Source organism: Poecile atricapillus, chromosome Z, assembly GCF_030490865.1.
Source record: "Poecile atricapillus isolate bPoeAtr1 chromosome Z, bPoeAtr1.hap1, whole genome shotgun sequence".
Taxonomy (NCBI): Eukaryota; Metazoa; Chordata; class Aves; order Passeriformes; family Paridae; genus Poecile; species Poecile atricapillus.
In genome coordinates this window covers 92795096-92815478 of record NC_081289.1, presented here as the reverse complement: position 1 = coordinate 92815478, position 20383 = coordinate 92795096, and the positions used below count along the sequence as shown (strand labels likewise).

The window sequence follows — 20383 nt, the reverse complement described above, 5'->3', positions numbered from 1 at the left end:
TCATTTTCATCTGCTTGATTCACCTTTTGTCTCTACTTAATGACCACTGTGAAAGACTCTCACCGCCATCAGCAGTCTGGCAGTTTCCCCTTGTGACTGTTGTTCAAGTGTGATCCTTTCTGGTTGCATTTGTGTTAAATGCTGCACTACTTTTAATTATACTTTGCTTGTACAAGATACTTTCTCAAAAATAAGTGTATCACTTCTGCTGAATGTATAATTATACTATAAGGAATTGAGAATTCAGGAGGATGTCAAAGTAAAATTTCTGCTAATGTGACACACTATTGGAGAAACAATGCCTTGGTTTTGTTGTGTGTGATGTATTTTTTTTTCCTGGTTTCTGTCAGAAGACTGACAAAAGAAAGAGACATTACCATTTTTCACATGGTTTGACCCATTAGATAATTAGGTAGAAAATAGTTGAGTAGGCAACAAATTGAATTGCTTTTACATTTCCAAGATGCTTAAGATAGAAAATTGAAAAGACAGCACTAGGTATACATGCTGCATATATAATAATGTTACTGCCAAGGAAATTTAATTCAGTCTCCAGTGATGGGTTTGGGCAGATGTTTTGCATTCAGCTAGAGATAAGGTAATGCATGCAGTGCAGTCTTAAGTAAGTACGAACAGAATGAAACTGATATTCTGCATTAGTTGTGTATTATTTATTTTACCTGATAGAAGTGTAGAGCAGACACCTGATACTCACACCATCTGCCTGGTATCAGAAGAGTAGGGAGATGCTGTCTGGACTTTCTGTATAAGAGTTGCCTGAGAAAAGCTTTTATTTTGTAAACCACTCCTTTGCTCATATTTTTCTCGATAATTTGCTTTCTCTGCTAAGGCTATAGTTCTGGCATTGAATACCAAAGTTTGCATTTAGTAGTTGACTGCAATATGCAATGGTCCCAGTATTTTATATCAAGACGATGAAAAGCAGCAGTTATCAGCTGCTGAAAGAAAGCAGTATTTCTGTGCTCCGAGGGCAGGAAACTGCAGGAAGACAGTCTTCATAGACTGACAGAATCATAGAATATGTAGGTTGGAAGGGACCCTCCAGGATAAGTCCAAATCCTGGCCCTGTGCAAGACACCCTCAAGGGTCACACCGTGTCCCTGAGTATTGTCCAAATGCTTCTTGAACTCTGTCAGTTTGGTGCTGTGACCACTTCCCTGGGGAACCTCTTCCAGTGCCCAAACAGCCCCTGGATGAAAAACCTTTTTTCTAATATCCAACTTAAACCTCCCCTGACACAGCTTCATGTTTTTAACTTGAGTCCTGTCACTGGTCACCACAGAGAATAAATCAGTACTTACCCCTCCTCTTCCCCTCCCAAGGAAGCTGTCACTGCAGTGAGGTCTCCCCTCAGTCTCCTCTTCTCCAGGCTGAACAGACCAAGTGACCTCAGCCACTCCTCACACAGCTTCCCCCCAAGGCCCTTCACCATCCTCATGGCCCTCCTTTGGACACTCCCGAACACCTCAATGTCTTTTTTGCGTTGTGGCACCCAGAGCTGTCCCCAGCACTCAAGGTGAGGCTGCCCCAGCTCAGAGCAGAGCAGGACAATCCCCTCCCTTGCCCGGCTGTGATGCTGGGCCTGATGCACCCCAGGGCACCGGGGCCCTCCTGGCTGCCAGGGCACTGCTGGCTCAAGTTTTGGGGTAGTTCATTATCACAGTATACTGTGGAGGGGAAAAAGCCTCAAGTTTTGAAATCTACTATGCTTGAGAACTCTGAAGAATATGTGTGAGTAATATCCTCAAAGAAAGAATGAGAGAAGAATGAAAACAACTCAAAAAATACGAAAAAGTTTCCAGCCCCTCAAGTTGGAGATAATCTGATGGAAGAAACTATCCAGTGCACCAGATAATCAGGTGATTACATGCCACAGTGGTGTTTAGGTGGGAGGATGAGGTAGAACTTTAAAACTGAGTTTTCCTCAAAAGCCATGTGGCTCAGGACTGGTGCTTCCTAACACAGCTTACTGTATTTTGGTATACATCTTTCAAGAGAAAACCAAATTTTAAATCAGATTCTATGGACAGGAGATTACACTTCCCCTTGGAATGGTTCACAATCCTTTTTACAATAGTCTGTCTTGATTCTGCTCATTGTCCAACCAGCTAGCCCTGTGGTGGAAATGAGACACAAAAACCCCTTCCCCACAGGCAGGGTTAAAGCAATAGTATTTTCCTACTAAAAGGAGAGAACAATATTCCGCAGTGTCTTTTTGAGGCTGGTGTCTTAGTGACACCTTGAGTAGAAAGGGGCTGCAGCTAAACAGCAAAAATAAAAAATGGGCAATGTAAGGGCTACCTGGAGCTGCTTGATGCTTATCAGGAAATTCAGGTTGATGTGTGTAGTGTATTTGAACCTTATGCACTCTACTGCACTTGAAGCATGCACCAGGTTTGTCCATGCAAAGCAATAAGCTTGCATTTTGCTGACAGAAAGTTATTTTGCTCTTTCTTATGGGATGCAGCTGTTTGTTATGCTAGAGGAGTACACAGTAACTAGGTGGACAGTTGTGGCAAGACAATATTTGTTCTGACAAAATCCTGCTTTATTTTGTTTTGTTTTGTGTTCATAAAGGTTGCTGATGTGCATGTTGGGGATTGAGTGGGATGTGAGTGGGAAGTCTGAGACTGCTGGAGAGAACAGTTTTTCAGGAACTGCTGAAAATAAAACCCTTGGCCTGTCTGGTTGCCAGCTTGTGTTTCACAGTTAACACTAGAAACTGCCATAAAGGGCAATCTTGATTTTTCTGTCATGAGGATGGTTTGAGAAGGTTTAAAAGGATTGTGAATTTAATTTTGCAGGCATCTATGCATACCAAGCTCACCAAGATAGCTCCCAACTCTCCCTCTATGCTGCACAGCAAGGAGAACACATGCTGCTCCAGCTGTTGCACCAGACCAAAATCCCCTCTGCTTTCAAGACTGTGCAAACTATCACTCTAGTGAGTTACATCTTTCTTGTTAACCTTAGTGGCAAAGGAATTTAGTGTTCCATTAACGGGAAGGTACAAGGAAGATCAAGGGAATGTCCTCACTGTGCATCTCTCAGGATCTGGCATATGGCTGTCAACTTGGAATGCCATGTGGCAGTGATTTACGTGGCAGCAGCATGTGCCATGAAGGTGCAGGGGCTGAAGGAAGCTAATGAAATTGAGTCATGCTGGAAACTTTCACATTGCTTTCTACCAGTCCCTCTGGGTGGATCTAGATGGCTCAAATATTTCTGCATGCTGTTATCCTGTATGGTAAAACATAAATGTTTTAATGTTTAATGTATAAATGTTGACAACAAATAGCAGTCAGATGCTATGAGGAGGAATTAAGAAAGTTGCAGGCACATGTGACCTTTGCTGAAATTGGCAGTGAGTATTTGATTTAAACATCTGGGTTAAGGGTGTATTTCTTAATAGAAATTTTTAAAGTTGGTCTTTAAATTTCTGTGGAAGCACTTGTTAAAGCAGAGGCAGGTGAAAGTGCTGCTCTATTTCACTGAGAAGCTAAGTGCAGTGGTTTAGACATTACCACTTGTCTTCTTTATGAACATCTGTTTTAATATATATATGTTTTTGGGGCATTTTGGTAGCCTTTTGCTTACATTCATTTCTTAAATCAGTCTTTTCCTAATGTTAACTGCTGGTGCCATAGACTTTGTACATTACTGGCTTCACAAATATTCCGTAGGTAAAGAAAGTGAACTGGCTATTTGTAAAGCATGAAGCTAATACATACAGCCACATTATTGGATGCTGCCCAGCAGTGGCTGTGGTTCAGATTTGCACCATGTTTGAGTGATAAGCATTTGCAGCCACCCAGGTGAGCAGGGTCAGTCTCACCAAGCACCCTCTGCCTACTGGCAAGGTAGTTTCCAATGCTCTCACCTGTTGCCACTGGCCTGAGTGATCTCCATGCACTGGAGAGCAATGCCAGAGTGGGTTTCTTTTGCATGTCTTGTACCTTCACATGGTTGGCTCAAGTATCACTTCTAGTTACTGGCACAGAATGGTGCCTTTGTCCCAGAGGCTGTTCTCCTTCCCCTTGCCCTGTGCTGTCCATCTTGCCTAGTCTAGAGGACTGGAGTCTGGATGAGAACAACCAGAATATTTATGTTTAAAAAAAATTAATTAATGGCTAGTTACCAAATACAGTGCTCTTTCAACTTTTTTCTACATAGCTCTTTCAACAGCTATGAAATGTTTAACTTGCACAGCTGCACTGCAGAGAGAGAAATCTTTTGACTGCCTTTTTCCTATCTATCATCTTCCAAAACTGTACAGCCAAGAGATTTTAATTTCTTCCCTCTTTGTCCTTGGCAGATTTATCCTTGTATTGCACAGCTACTCTACACACAGACCTTTTAAAATGCTGTGAGAGGCTTTATTTTTGTTTGCATCTCTTTTAGAAGTATTCCTAAGTCCATTTGTTCCAGTCTGGCAGACAGAAAGTAGGCTAAATTTCTCTTCATGTCCCTCAGCGTTTTACTTGCTTTAGCAACCATGGGAATAGACTCCTCTGTAATATGGTGTGGTGCAGCTTGAAATGAAACCTGGTTTTAACAAAGGTTGGACACACTTCCATCTCCGAGGGCCAAATTGAAGGACTTCTTGTTTTTAACTGATCTAAAAGCAGTTTCATGAAAGACATTTAAAGGGAGAACAGAGCTGTTCAGTTTTGTCTCATGCTGCTGCTTGGCCTTACAAAACTGTGGAGCTTGCCTTCTGCAAATCTAATTTTGGTTGCTCAGACTTCTCAGATGTCCTGTGTTTTGTAAAGCCTTTGAGTGCTTTGTTTCTGTGCTATTTTTCCTGTGGTCATGGGCAGTTATATGCTGCAAAGAGGAAAAGTTACAAAAGTGCCAGCATTCATGCCTCATCAGAAGCAGCATTTCAGTACTTACATTTCTGCTCTAATGAAATTAAGTTACATGTTAAAAAGCGATTGTAGAAAGATCATCTTGTCCACAGTGTAGATGACACAAGAAGCAACGTGTATGTCTGTCCTACAAGACTTAAGTGCATTCACCTGTTGTGTGTGGCAGAATTTCTGTTGCTGCAGGAAAGTGTGGGTCAGAAATTGTGTCCAGCCTTCTGTCTAGCCAGGACAGGGGCATGTTGTCCCTCCCAGGACAGCAAGTAAAACGTACTCTTCCATTTGGCACACCAGCAAGGTCCCCACACAGGGGGCTGCTTTGCTAAGGGTTGGCTCACAGCATTGTCTTTGGCTTTGTACACATCATGGGACTGTGGCTGGAGATGCCAGCTTGCTCAGACCCTTCAATGTACTCTCATACAAATGCTGTTGAAATCTTAGACTGCAGTGACAGCATCAGAAGGGTTTGGAGGTTGAACAGGGGACATTTTTCAGTGGTAATACTCAAACAGTACTTCCATCTTTCTCTTTGGTGCCAACATGCACCTTTTACTTGCAACTGAGCAGGTAAAAGTGTGTGTGTGTGAACATATGACAGGAACCGCCATTGAGATCTGGAAGATTCTGTTTTCTCCTGACTTGTAAGTAGCACAGTGACTGCTGAGATACCTGCAGGTAAAGGTGAAATACTGTCAGTGCAACAGAAGGTGAAATTCAGCTCAAGACCCAGATGTGGTGTAAGACAAAGGGTAATTGTCCCTCTGGCTTTATGAGGTTGCTCCAGCATTGACAATTTGCAGAAGGGCTAGAGTATGTCATGCCTTGGCAGATTCAGAAGTGCTGCTATCTAGAGAGATGTGACAACATCATCACTGCTGAGTATGGTGGTAATAATTTTCATTGTTGTCCCCCCACCTGTATCTCACTGGTCACACTTTGCAACTAGAAGGAGCCAGCCTTGTTTTCAGATGCCTCAAGAGTGGTGCGAAGCATCAATACAGGAATTCCCAGCAGAGATTTTTCTGTTTTGGACTCAACATGCTAGTAAATAATCAGGAGTTTTGACTGAGACAACTCTTTCTGGGAGAAGATGAAACTGTCTAAGTGCATTTCCAGTGAAATCCAATTGGAAAAATGTCAGCAGAAATTAAAGGAAACTGGTCAGGGCAGTTCAGTATACATACATCCTGTATAAATGTCAGCATGTTCTTTTTCACCTTTTTATTTTGGGTTCTAATTTCTAAGTCAGATCCTGTGTCATTCCTCACTATAATTCCAAAATAGCTCTTCTAGGTTCTGTTTTATTTCTTCAAACAAGACATGTCCAGATGTCTGCTGTGTGCAAGACATCTGACAGGTTTTAAATGCAAATATACTTCATGACACAGTTGAATGAATGAATGAATATTTAATCTGTGCATGTCCTTGCAGAAAATGTTTTCAAAGATTAAATTGATAATTACTATGTTAGAAAGCTCTGTGTTACCCACAGTGTGAGGAGACTCGATGGGAGGGGAGGGGAGGGGAGGGGAGGGGAGGGGAGGGGAGGGGAGGGGAGGAGAGGAGAGGAGAGGAGAGGAGAGGAGAGGAGAGGAGAGGAGAGGAGAGGAGAGGAGAGGAGAGGAGAGGAGAGGAGAGGAGAGGAGAGGAGAGGAGAGGAGAGGAGAGGAGAGGAGAGGAGAGGAGAGGAGAGGAGAGGAGAGGAGAGGAGAGGAGAGGAGAGGAGAGGAGAGGAGAGGAGAGGAGAGGAGAGGAGAGGAGAGGAGAGGAGAGGAGAGGAGAGGAGAGGAGAGGAGAGGAGAGGAGAGGAGAGGAGAGGAGAGGAGAGGAGAGGAGAGGAGAGGAGAGGAGAGGAGAGGAGAAAAAATTATGGGTTTGATTTTTTTAAAATTATCTTTCTGGAGACTAAGAAGTTTGTCAGGATGCATTTAGCTGTTTATACTAGCACGCATTATGTCTAGGGCCATTTCTCACTCTAATGAAGTGAACCAGTATGAAGAGAAATGGGTAATTTTGGAAGGAATTTCTCATCTATTTTTGTGCAATAAGTCCAGTACTAATAACGCATAACAAGAACAGACTTTAATAAATCACAAAATCTTAGAAGGGATTAAAGATCTAGTTCCAACCCCCTCTGGATGGGGATACCATGGACAGGGATGCCACTCACTAGATCAGGTTACTCAGAGCCCCATCCCACTTGGCCTTGAACACTTCCAGGAATGGGGCATGCACAGGATAATGAAGAGATGTGATGCAACTATGTAACAATATATCCAATAGCTCCATATATGAATGTTTTTTCTTACATACCTGCTTCCACTTAACTGGTCCTGTGATTTACTCAGTCTTGTTTTCACTGACTTTGCCAAACATTCAGCAGTGTATGTAGCACGTTGTTCTGAATTTCAGTTGTCCAAAGGCTACATTTTGGGTTTTGAATCTCTAAGAGGAAATAAGTGAGAGTTTGTTAGACTTGAGTCCTCCATAACAGGTAGAGCTCTTCTTCTGAAGTCTTTTGCATGCCAGTTGAATATTCTGGAGCTTCCCCTTCTTAATTATGCACCTTTCCTTATAGCTACATGTTTGGCATGCCAAATCCTGCACTGATGTTAATAAGAACTGTGCTTGCTTGAGAACATGCATTTAGTTCTTTTGGCCAAAGCTCCAGTACTTGCCTAGTGTCTTAGGTTGCAATGCAAGATGTAACCAAAAGTATGTATTCTATTACCATCTGTTGAAACCAACAGTCTTTATCTCTTCCATGACCCATCCCTCATAACTTCAGGGGGAGTTATCTTCTGTTAATGGGCTAGCTGTTAAAACCAGGTGTGGCAGTGTTCTTTATCTCTTCCACAACCCATCCTCCCTCCAGGGGGAAATCTTCTGTTAATGGGCCATTGAGTGTCACTGCATGGCTGATAAAATTACATCATCCCATTGTCAGATGCTCCACCCAGGGGGAGGAGCCAAGCATTCCTACCTGGATATAATCTGATATTTAGAACAGCATAGTCAGCCTTTTTCCACTGGATTCCCAGAGGAAGACCATACTGTTCTACATCACCACAGCAGCTTCAGAGGTTAACTACACCCTTCTGCAGGATCACTGCTTCAACAGAACCACATCTATCACTCCAGGAGGACTGCAGCCACCATTTAATTGGACTGCTACCAACACCCTGACCAACAGGGTGTTAGATTGTATTCTGGCTCTGTCAGTGGTTTTAGTAATACTGCATTTTATTTTAATTTTCCTTTTAAGTTGTAGGTTGTTTTTTGTTTTTTTTTTAATTTATACATACTAGTAAAGAACTGTTATTCCTCCTCCCATATTTTTGCTTGAGAGCTCCTTAATTTCAAAATTATAATAATTCACAGGTAGGGGGTTGTCGTGGTTTAAACCAGTAATTAACAAAAAGGGGAAAAAGGAATTATTTATTTCTTGCTGTGAGATATGGATTAAAATAAGAGCAAACCAGGCATAAAACTTAAAAGGAATAAAGAAGAGTTTATTGACAAACTACAAGAATAAGAACACCAGAATAAACTTTTAGAAAAAACCTTTTCATTTCTCACTGCTCACTATTCTTTTGTTTACATGACAACAGAGACAAAAACTGTATAATTTTGATGGTTTAAACAGTTCTAATTCTTTCTATAGTCTTTTCCTCAGTTTCTGTAGAGAAACAGAAGTTCCTTTCTGTTAATTTAGGGAGTTTGTCACAAGAAAACTATTTTTGTTATAGTTTCTCGTTTCTCTGATATCAGCTGCTCAGAGCTACTGTTATTAAAGCCCACCCCTCCCATTCCACATCACTCTGAAAATGTGTTATGGGTCATGAGTTTGAAGATAGCATTTTTAAGGATAAGTTAGTCAAAGGTAAAAAAAGTATTCTTCATCTGCTTCTGTGAGCTTCACTAAGAAACAGTTTTTCTCATTGCCTCTCAAGGCTTCAAATTTCTCAGCACTTCACTATACCACAATTACTTCACTTATTACTCAAATTTACACTTTGAACACCTTATTCCTCTCCATACTCTATTATGAATTAAAGGGGTTTTTCTCAAGACTTCATTGTCCATTTCCATAGTTTTAACAGAAAGATATTTCAGCTTAATTAAAGCATCTCCTTAATTCCCTACCTTTCTTGAAGTCTCTTTTCTTTCTTGCCACTAGTAGTTTATAAAGTCTCTTTTCATGTTGATTACTTTCTTTTTCTCTCTCTGGATGAAAAGATTAATCTGCAAGTTTCATCTGGATAAGAAAGAGTTAAAATCTTGCCCAGGCTTTTGTAGATGGTTCTGTGATCTCTGCCGGAGCAGCAGTGAAGCTGTCTTCGATAGAAGATTCTTCATGGCTGCTCTGCAGTGTAGTTGCTGTCTCAGCCTGCCGCAGGTCCAGAGCTTTTCTTCTTTACTCGGCAGTTTCCTAGTAAATTCTATTACAGCAAAACCTGCAGCTAAGCCAGGAACCGGCCTGGCCCGGCTCAGCCCGGGGCAAGCCCCCGCCGGCCCCCATCTCCCGGCCGGGAGAACGGCAGGCTCAGCCCGGCTCCCCACCCAGGCCGCATGGCCTGGGCAGAGAACGGGAGGCCTGGAGCTCCGCCACCCTTTACAGCCAAGAAACAAAGAAGCACTACAGACTTCTGGGTGTACACTTTAAGGTGGGGTTCACAAGTTGATTCTACTTTTCAATGGCTAAAACTGCTGTCAATTCTCAGCAATGACCGATAATTGGTCAAGAGAAAAGACTCCCAGGAGACCCCAGCAACTTTAACTTTCTTAAAGGTAAAGGAACTTTATGACAGGGGTTTGTATTTTCCATTTCAAGGGAGACTCCTGCCTTCCGTAGCAGACATCCATCTTTTCAAAGCAAGACACCTACTTAGAGCTTTGTCAGGTTTTCAGATTCTCAGGGTCAGATTTTATAGCTGTTTAGTTTACATAGACCTGTGAAGACCCCATTCAGTGCTTGTGATTACATAAATGCTTCTAAGAACTGAGGCCTGGGTTGCCTGAGCCAGCCAATGTCAAAGGGCTGTACTTGTACGGTTGTTGAAGCCTTCATAGTTCCAGCCCCACTGAACTCAGACCTAAGAGTTTTCATGGTGGCATGCAGACTGGCCTGGGTAGGCTCAGCCTCTAAGATCACTGGCTGTCCTATTCCTCATCTTCTCCATCAAGAGAATAGTAGGCCAGGCTGCTTGTCCTGTGGGATTTCTTCCAACCCCTAACCTGTATGTGCATAAACATCATGAGGCATCGATATCTGTGTACTTTCAGGGAACTTGTCTCAGTAATCTTAAAATATAATCACTTTTAAACCTTGTTTTAATTTTCATTTTAATCTCAGTTGATCAGTGATATTATGTTAGAGGCACATAGCTAAATATGTTTCTAGGGATAAAAGGAAACTTGGTACATAGCTGAGTGAAGCATTTCTAATCTTTTTGTCCTCTGCCTGTCAGCTACAAGATGTTACCCTGTATTTTTATCTGGCTTACATCTGAATGCAAATACTTGCTAGCTCATTTCTAGGGCAGCTTTTATATCACTGGTTTTCCTACATCATGTCAAAGTCAGGTCTAGGAACTTCTATTAGGGACTCAGCTGCACATGATCTGTTATGCACAGTTGGATACAAGCCTATTCATGGAATAATCTACTATCTTTAAGTTTTTTGTGTTTTTTCAAAATTGTTTGCTAAGAACAACTCTTTTCTCTGAGACTGGGTTTTTGGGTTTTTTTAAGATTTTAAAAAGCAGCTGCAGGACAGGACCTCAGAGTGATGCCAGTAGTTCGATGATAACAATAATTGTTGATACTTCAAAAAACACACTGTAAAGAAGTTCAGAATGTTTTTCTTGCCAAGAATTAAATCCTTGGAGAGTTATTTAACATCCAAAACTACTTCTGTGTTAAAAAAAGAAAAACCTAAACCCTTAAATTCTAGTAAAGAAGTGAAGTTTCATCCCTACACAGAAATGCTGACTTTCTAATATTTTTCTCATTTCTGTAGGAAATAACCTCAGTTTTTCATACGTGGTTATTAATGTCATTTCACTTGTACTTTTTAGCCAAGTAATGCATATTTTCAGTATTACTATAGTAGCACTATTCCAGTTTTCAATTGGTTTGGAAAAACTCTGAAATAAGTCCTACAAATAAAAATTACAAATCAAATCTGGCACAGTAAAACCTTTCATCCACAGAAGCTGCTTGCGTTTCCTTGTGAGAAATAGCATGGAATAGTTGTTTGGGCTGGAACTGAAGGCTTTGGTTTCCCTCTAAGAAGATGGGGGAGTTTGGTTTTCATATTTTTTGTGCAAGTCAGTGTTAATATTCCTGTTTTGTTTTCAGTAAATCATGTGCAGACTTTCTCTTAATATAATTTCTAGGAAAATGAAGAGCCAGGGAAAAAATCTTGCCTTCGGGCTGTGTGTGCTTGATTCTTCTCACTGTAATTCGAAACTTAGGTAGGGTACACCCACTTTGTTGTAAACTCAGGAAATTATATATTTCAAACATTTTCCAAACATGGGGTGCGATTTCTCCATTAAAGAATGATTGTGAACTGCAAGCTGAGACAAATCCTAGTGTCTTTGATATGATGCAGTTTTAGTCTCAGGTCACCATGAGAAATGGTGTGAAGGCAGATACAATTTCAGAACAAATTTTAATAAACAACACAAAATAACCAATCCATGATAGATAAGCTCCCTGGTAACTTCAGTAAAATACAGACTATTTTTTTTCAAGTGCTCAGGACCTTAAAATCTTATTGTTGGTATACTTTTCAGAAATGCTTTCTCAGACTATGTACTCTTTCTTTTAAAATGTCTTTGCTGAGTACATAGGTAATAAAATGTGAGAGATGGCCAAGATTGACTTGAGACTACAGTAAAACTCCCTACTATGTTTTGCTAATCCTGATGCACAGGCATCTTCTGAAGTACTCCTCTGTGTTGTAGCACTGGCTGCATGGTGTAACAATGTTCATTGTTGTCACCATCACATTTAGGATCAAAAGCATCACATATTGCCTTTGGCATTCATATTGACAAAGCTCATGGAGGCATCGTGAATATCAGGTTTTCACCCTAGTACTGCTGCAGCTGAGCTGTTTAACTACTGAGGTGTTGACTGGATGCAGAGTTCCCTGTCACTGTCATTTTTGCCTCCTCCCAGAGCAGGTTTTATCCCAGAAGCTTTGCATTGTGTATTGATGTATCTGACAGTCCCTGCTTGGTTATTGCAAGACTCATTTCTGGAAAAGGAAAAACCAGCACCATTTTTTTTTCTCTGGAAAATTGTGTTGCTGCTGTCACTTCAGTACCCTGCTCAGCTTGCTCTGAGGAATAGTGCCAGCTCTGTATAAAACACAGGTTGGAGTCATTAAAAGTGGAGGCAAGAATTTCTAGCATTTATAAGAGATACTGGATTGAGAAAAATGGAAAAAGGGGTCTTATTTTTGGATTTTTATGTTTTAGTAGACAAATGTGAACCCAAAGCAAGAGAATCTGGATTACTGAAGGGATTAAGTACTGGTGACTGAGGTAAAAAATGTTATCAAAAACAATGATGAAATAATTATATGAGTGTAGAGGCATATTTTCATGAGTTTAGGCTTTTCAAAAAACAGAAATCAAAATTACAGAATCACAGAATCAGTTTGTTTGAAAAAGATACCATCAAGTACAATACTTGTGGCACCAAGTGCCACATAAAATATTTTCTTAAACACCTCCAGGGATGGTGACTCCATCGCTTCTCAGGACAGCTCATTCCAATGTTTACTTACCCTTTCTGTGAAGAAATTCTTAATGTCCAACCTGAACTCCTTGAGGCTATGTCCTCTTATTTTTTCACTAATTGTCTGGAAGAAGAGACTAACCACATCTGGCACCTCCTTTCAGAGTTGTGGAGTTGTAGTGATAAGGTCTCCCCTGAGCCTCCTGTTCTTTGACTTAAACAGCCTCAGCTCCCTCAGCTGATTCTCATCAGACCTGTGCTTCAGACCCTTCCCCTGCTCCTTTGCCCTTCTTTGGACACACTTCAGCACCTCAGTGTCTTCCTTGTAGTGAGGGACCCAAAACTGAGCAAAGTACTCACCAGTGCCAAGTACAGAGGGATAATCTCTGCCCTGCTGGCATGTGCTCCTCCTGGCCTGTATATTGCTGATACAGACCAGGACACCATCGTCCTTCTTGGCCACCTGGGCATATTCTGCCTCATGTTCAGCCGCTGTCAACCAGCATCCTTGGATCCTTTTCTGCTGAGCAGCTTTCCAGCTATCCTGCCCCCAGCCTATAGCACTGTATGGGCTTGTTGTGGCCAAAGTACAGGACTCAGCACTTGGTCTAGCTGAATCTTATACAATTGGTCTCAGCCTATCTATCTAGCCTGACCAAAATTCATCCAAAGTGAAGTAGCTGCAGTGACATTATTCCTTGCAAGTCCAGCCTCACAGAAAAGACATTTTGGACTTGGTTCAATGGCTACTGCACTCATTGGAGTCTTCTCCTCAGTGGATATTAAGCTTTTCTAAGCAAATTTGATGGTGGATAACTTGGCTGCACCACAGCAACTGTTTCTTCCTGTGCAACAGTGGTCCTACCTGTACTCAAGGAATGAGGAACAGTGCAACAGTAAAAATGTTAGAGGTGGAAACATGCATTTTGCCTTTGCTGTTGAAAGAAAGATACTTTATGAGAAGGATGGATTTTGTTTGAAGGTGTGGAAAAGTTCAGTGTCAGACCCATTATAACCTAGGTGAAAGGTAGAGGCAAATTCACACACATTACAGTTACACAGTTTTCCAAGTACTTGGAAATCCAGGATGGATTTTGCACTGATCATCATTCTTGTTTCATCACCTCCATTGCTGGTAGTGGAGAAAGACATGAGTACAACTGAAAATGTTTGCTCTTGCCACACTTTTCTCTGCTCACTAATCCAGGTGTACATAATAGTCACTGGACAGTTAACAGTGTGTAAGTCTACAGAACAGCTAGTCCTAAAACTTGCTTTCATTTGTCAGTCTGAAGGAACAATGATTTTTTAAGCTGGGCCACAGAGTCCATGTTGTCTCTTAGGTCTTTGTTGCTGATCACAGTGAGAAGTATCTTTGTTAACAAAATCAGATATGTTTCATTGAGGCTTTGAGAGAAAGTTTCAGGGGTGCATGTGCTAAACACTGAATTGAACAAGCAGGATTTGGTGCTTTCAAAATCCTAAAATATTTTCTGCTTTCAGCTGTACACTCTTCAGTGTGGACTGCTGATATTTTACAGGACTACATTAGTGCTACAGAGCTTCTGTGAAGAGCATGGCAGAATATGTCCTTTATGGGATGCATAAGGAAGACACAGGGTAAAAAAGATGAAGCATAGCACTGCTAAGTTATTTGACTTCTCTGGAGCTGGAGGTACTCAGCAACTTTGCAGATACATTAATGAACTGTAGAAAGATCACTTCTCTTTCAGACATGGTCCTTGGAAGGAAGAACCTTTCTCAGCAAGAAGAAGCAGTCCTGTGTATTTCTGTGCCATTCTCTGCTGATCCTACACCCTGCAAATGAGAACAACCAAATCAGGCCTATGTTCCTGAGGACTGGAATTCAGGACAGGGAAGCACCAGCACAGGGGGTGGGTGGCTTGGTCAGGGATTCATGATAAAGATTTAACATGTCTGCGTAGTTATCAAAAGAATCACAATGGGGTGGTGAAAAAAGAGTGAGAAATAGGTCAGTCTCAGGAAGCTTAATTAAGACTTTGGCATGTAGGTAATAGGAGAGGTTCTTATGTACAAACCTTGGTAAGATTGATCAGGTTTCTTGCACCATCTGTTCTGGTCCCTTTTCAGCTGCTTCTCCTTTGGTGCTCTTTTGGTGTCTCTGTGACCCTTCAACCACACTGTCCAAGAGCAGGGCTCATGTAGATCCTGCTTAGTAGGTGCTGGGGAAAAAGATTACAAAAATAGAAGCAGTGTAATGCTACAGATCAAGGATTGAGCCCCCACACTGTTATTTAGTCAACTCTTCTGTCAATGGATGAATCGTTTTACTTGGTGAATGAGGCAGGCCCTTGGGAGGCTCTTAATGCTGATAATAGTCTTCCACATAAAAAGGTGAGGAAACCCACAAATGCTGTCCCAGCCAGCTGAAGGAGTTTCTCCAGCAAACAGGTTTTGCTGCTTTGCTCTGGCTTGCCGTGATGACAGCTGCGGCTGAGGGCGTGCCACACTTGGCAGGGAAAGCATCCTGAAGACTAACCATGAACTTAGAAGGAGCTGCAGCCTTGTGAAGAAAATGTGACAGACAACCATGACATTTTTCTGAATGGAGTAGTGCATTACTTGTCCAGAAACAAATGCATTATTTTTTTATTCCTACTCCCATCTGAGCCCCTCTCTCAGGAAAGCATTCTTGGTGCTGCTTGTTATTGATAGGAATTGTAATTGTGGTTCATTGAAAGTAAAGCCTGCTTACTCAGCAGCAGAGCCGCTATTGACTTCAGAAAACCCAAAATATAAGCACAAAACCTCTGAGACATTAAGGGGGAAGGCACTTGCTACATGTAAATGACTGGATTTATGTAAAATTTGAGATCCTAGAATTGTGGAGGTGGAAAATTAGCATGAAGGTTTTGTTTTGTTCCTACTGTGTATCCCTATTTATTTCTAAATTATTTCTTACAGAGCTAAAATCACAGACAAACAGCATAAGCTTACATAAGTTGAAAACAGTGATTTTGTTGAGGTGAGAGGTTCTTTTTCCCTTGAAGACACCATCCAGAGACTATGTGAAGTTACAAATGAGCATAGCTGGAGAAATTACTCACTAGCTTAAAAATACAAGACATTGCCAAACTACCTCACAGGCTTGCAGAGCTTGCCAGGATTTGTGATCCTTTCATCTGTAATATATACCCTCTTGTTTCCTGAAGAGACACTCAATTAAAACCAGGCCTTCCTAAGCAGAAGGAGCCATATGCAAGTTTGTATCAGAGGTGGAAGTCAACCCATTTCCCACATGGTGAACGACTTGATTCATATCTTGCCTATAAGATGCCATTGTTTTCTGCATGCTTTCTTTCTCTTTCTCTCTCTCCTTCTTCTTGCTTCATTTCAGTCTTTATATCAAGCAGAAAGTAAATTCAATATTTGAGTTAACATGGATGTTTTGTACGCCAGAAATCAAAAATCAGAGAAAATGCACTCACCTATTCCCATTCCTTCCAGTCTGCTGGTCTATTTTTGTTGTCTGTCCTGGTCCTTTGTCATCTTGATGACCTTCTTAGCAATATAAGTGAAGAAATCAAAACACTGGGGCAAAGAGGCTGAACTTTAACTCCACTGTTAGCAGGAGTCCCCTCACGAGATAGCAGAGAAGGTGATTAGTATTGGTGTGATTTTGGGTGCTCTGTTGTGTGAGTGGGGCTGCAGCTCCTGCTGAGTTTACTTCAGCATCTGACTTTGTGAAAGAGAAGTATACAGGTGATCCTGGATTGATGGCTAGTAGGTCCTGTGGGACTGCAGCAGGCCTTTTTGGGGACTTCAGTACTACTCTGCCTTTGTGGGTGAATTTACACTTGGATTTCTGCTGTTATTGACCTCAGACATTTATCAATGCTAAGCATTTGGCTTAAGAAATTCTAGTAATAAGACAAGCCCTAGTATTGTCCATTAGCTAAAATCTTGAATTAGAAACTTAAACCATGGTGGACCAACCTTTAATACAAAGTGCTTTTAAGTATGGAAAGGTAGGTCTTTAAAAAAATGAAGCAATGCTTCCCCTTCAGATGGTGATGGAGTAACAGCCTAGTAGGTTTGTACAGGGTGGAGAGACTAAAAACACAGAGAATTTAAAATATTTTGAGCTTCTTTTGCAAGCATGAGAAAGCAGAGCTCAACTGCTTTCACTTTTTTTTTTTTTTAACGTAGAAGCTGCTAAAACACTGCTTCTCCTTAAAAAACACATAAAAGTCAGGTTTCATCTGCTGTAAGATCAATTTGAAATCCATGCTATGTAAAATGCAGATTTTTGTACACCTGTCTTTTAATGTTTTAGGGTTCAGGTTTTAGTTTTTATACAACTGTCTGATTAGAACAATTATTTTTTATTATTAACAGAAGTAAATTTTGCATTGTATTCTTACTTGAGAATCTTGAACTTTAAGAAAATTTTCAGTAGTATCACCCTTAGCATCATGTCCCAAGAGGACTGTTAATGTAGTGATGGGTATATTATTCCCTTGAAAAAAATCAGCATGGAAGTACTAATAATCAGTAATGGTAATAGAATTTTAAACATAGATATGTGTGATGCAAGTTAGTGTGAATCAATTTACCTAAGACTAACCTGGGAAGGCAATCCATTGCTAACTACCTGGAGTTCTGTGAGGACAGAATTCCAACAAGATTTTTTTTCCTTCTTTACAGCAAAATGCACCCATCAGCCTCCCTGAGCTGTCGATCCGCCAAATTTGTGTTCCAGTGTACAGACACTGCTGGAGGACACCCACTTCCCACCACTCTATACCTGTGTATCATCCCACTTTTTTGCATTCTGTTCCTTCAATGCATCCTCACCTCTGTTGCCTGCTTTCTGAGGGAGCCATATCACAGAAGGCCCTTTTAGTCCTGAGGAATCTTCCATAAGTTCCTAATCAAAACTCCCCTTTATCACTTGCATGTGCAAGGAGCCAAAATAGAAAATGTAGTTGAGGTAGCCAGATCTCTGCTCCCCAGTGGAGTATGTTCATTCTTTTCATGCGATAAAGGAAAGGGTTCATGGTAGACTGCTACCAATTGTTATTGCTCCTGGGACTTGTCTGGCTCATCTCCCCTGCATCATAACAAAGAGCCTCTTGCTACTGTTCTGTGCAAAATCAGGAAGAATTTTGTCTGCATTAAAGTAGCTAAGCCATGTCCCAACTTAAAACATGAAGAAGGGCTGCTCTTTAAATGTTGCTATTTTTCGTTACCCTTTGGTCATCAAACAGATGTACAGTGGCAAAACTCTGATTCTGGACAGAGAAAATATTGCCTTTCCCAAATCAAATGGTGTTCCCCCTTAATGCATTAACAGATCTTAAGGCATGGTTTTGCAATAGCTTCTTGCACAGCACACATTCTGCCCACATTAGTAATAATAGTGGTATGTTGTAAATGAGGTTGTAAAATCTAAAAAAAACTTAAAATTCGACTCTTCCTTGAGGGTCCAGATAGCTGCAGTGGATTTCCAGCACCCAGACATGCTTCACTCTGAATTAGATATTTGTAGGCTCTGAACTGCAGAAAAGTGCTGTGGAAGATTAAGCCTTCTGTAATGCAGTTAAAATACAGCATAGATCACACTGAAGCTACCTCATGTTTTTGCTAGTTACTGTATGATTTCAAAGTTATCATGTTATCAGATTATTAAGCATGAGTCATCTTATCAGATCTTGCCAGTCTGAATGAAGAACTTACATAGTCTCTAAAATGTGATTTAGAAAGCAAGAGCAGACTGTCAGCCAGGATCCTGCTGTCTCACTGAGCAGACAAGGTACTCGTCAGAAAACTGGGGACATAGTAATGCATTTTCTGTGCTTTCTACAGCATGAGTGCCTCCCTCCCTGCCAAAGTGCCATTGGGAACTTCTGTTGCAGTTGGCAAAATGAAGACACAGTGCTTCTGAGTAACTGCACAAACAATCTTGGCCATGACAGTCAGACTGTGGCAGATCTTATCTCATTTCCCTAAGGGAAAAGCGGTCCTTCAGCCAAAGAGGCTTTCTGTTTTCCCAAGACACAGTCCTGGTTGTGTGGCAACTGAGCAGCTCCGTGATATCACACAAAGCTTACACAGATGCAGCTTCTTCTTGTATTGCTGACTTTAGCTCTCCCTCCTTTCCCCTGTTCATTTTCCAGATTGTCTTCTTTGCCATGCTATGAGTATGGTGCTCCTCTTCCTGTGTTTTAGTGTTTCTGCTGTGGCAGGGTACGTTGTCAGTACATATCTTTGAATATATCTCTTAGGAGAAATATGGATGCCTCAGGGGTTTTGACCCCTGTTAAGAATGATTTTTAAAAGCTTTTAAAAAAATAACAAAATATAACGAAAAAGACATTTTAGATATTTAAAAGTTGTATGTTTGAAAAAGAAGGTCTTCTCCAGTGCCTAAAAGACTTGCAAATTGGCGACCTTCTGCATTTATTATACTTAATAGATGCACTCTGTGTGCATGTCCTGCAAGGAGACATTGTGTTGCAGGTGATGCTCTGAGGTTTCTGTTTGCATGTGGGCTGGAAATCAAGGTATTGTAGCTGTTCTCTGTGCATGCACTCTGGCTTGAGCTACTGCAAAAACCAGCATGAATTTTACACAATTTTATTTCCTAATGATGTGCTTTATTCTCTACATGCTTAATTTCAAAGATGTTGAAAAAATACCTAGAAATCTGCAAAGTTTCTAGAAATTCCCATGCTGGCTCCATTCTTGACCTCACCAAAGACTCACAGTAGGTGGGGTGGAAAAACCGAGGAGGAGCCTTGAGGGGAAAATCATAGGCAGTACTTGCCTATTTTATTTCCAGTTTTGGTTTCTGCAGACCAACCCTGGTGAATGGGAGTGGGTGGGCAGGGATGTGCAAGCTGCAAAATCATTGAAATACAGCCTCCTCACCTTTCTTGGCACAGAACAAACACAGATATCTGCAGGTAACTGGTGACAGGTGACACTGAGGAGCAACTGGGTAGGCAGGTAGTAATTTGTGTTGATTTTAGGGAAAGCATTCCCCAGAGGCACTTAGCCACCGTGTGGCTGTCTTTTTGAGCCTTGATGCAGTTCATTTTGCATCTGAAATGCTTGTGTAGAAGAGGAGAAGTAATAAAATTAGGTGTAACATTGCCATGAATACTGCATTTCTTGTGGGAAAAATGTAATGGGCTTTCCTGCCTGTATGAAAACAAAACTGAAATGAGAACAACAGAAATTCCAAGACTTGCAGGTCATGTTCACAAAGCACAGCAGAGAGAGACTTAGGGAAAGCCTCCTAACAGACCTGCAGAAATGAGAAGTTCATGGATACTTTAGCTGTCCCTCCAGCTGTCACTGGAGATGACTTCTCTGTCATTAGGTGTATACAAAGAGACACGCATACTTTGCTGTCATCTTGTACTGCAAATTTCTAAATACTTTTGGTGGAAATAGCAAAAGTTTTCTTGACCTGAATCATGATTTAGGAATCGGAAAACAGACAATATGAAAGAAAAAAAGCAAAAGTCAAGTGTCAAAGGAAGTTTATGGCTTAAGTCTTGCAGTTCCTTTAAGAGTCACTTAAGCCTTTGAGAACCTGATGACTATCAGTTTAGAACAATGAAAGGTGAGCTTGTTTGCTTATTCCTTGTATTGAAAATTCAAGTTTCAAGCCTTCCTTTTGATGCCTCTTAAATTCAGTTGAAAAGGAGATATTTTATTCAGTTGAGAAATGTGCATAAATCATGTAA

At 41.1% G+C, this 20383-nt stretch overlaps 1 protein-coding gene across 1 annotated transcript in view; it reads left to right on the top strand.

The window, feature by feature from the left end:
* KIAA1958 (KIAA1958 ortholog) overlaps nt 1-20383 on the top strand; it is a 55777-nt gene that overhangs the window by 11481 nt on the left and 23913 nt on the right. The window lies entirely within an intron of this gene.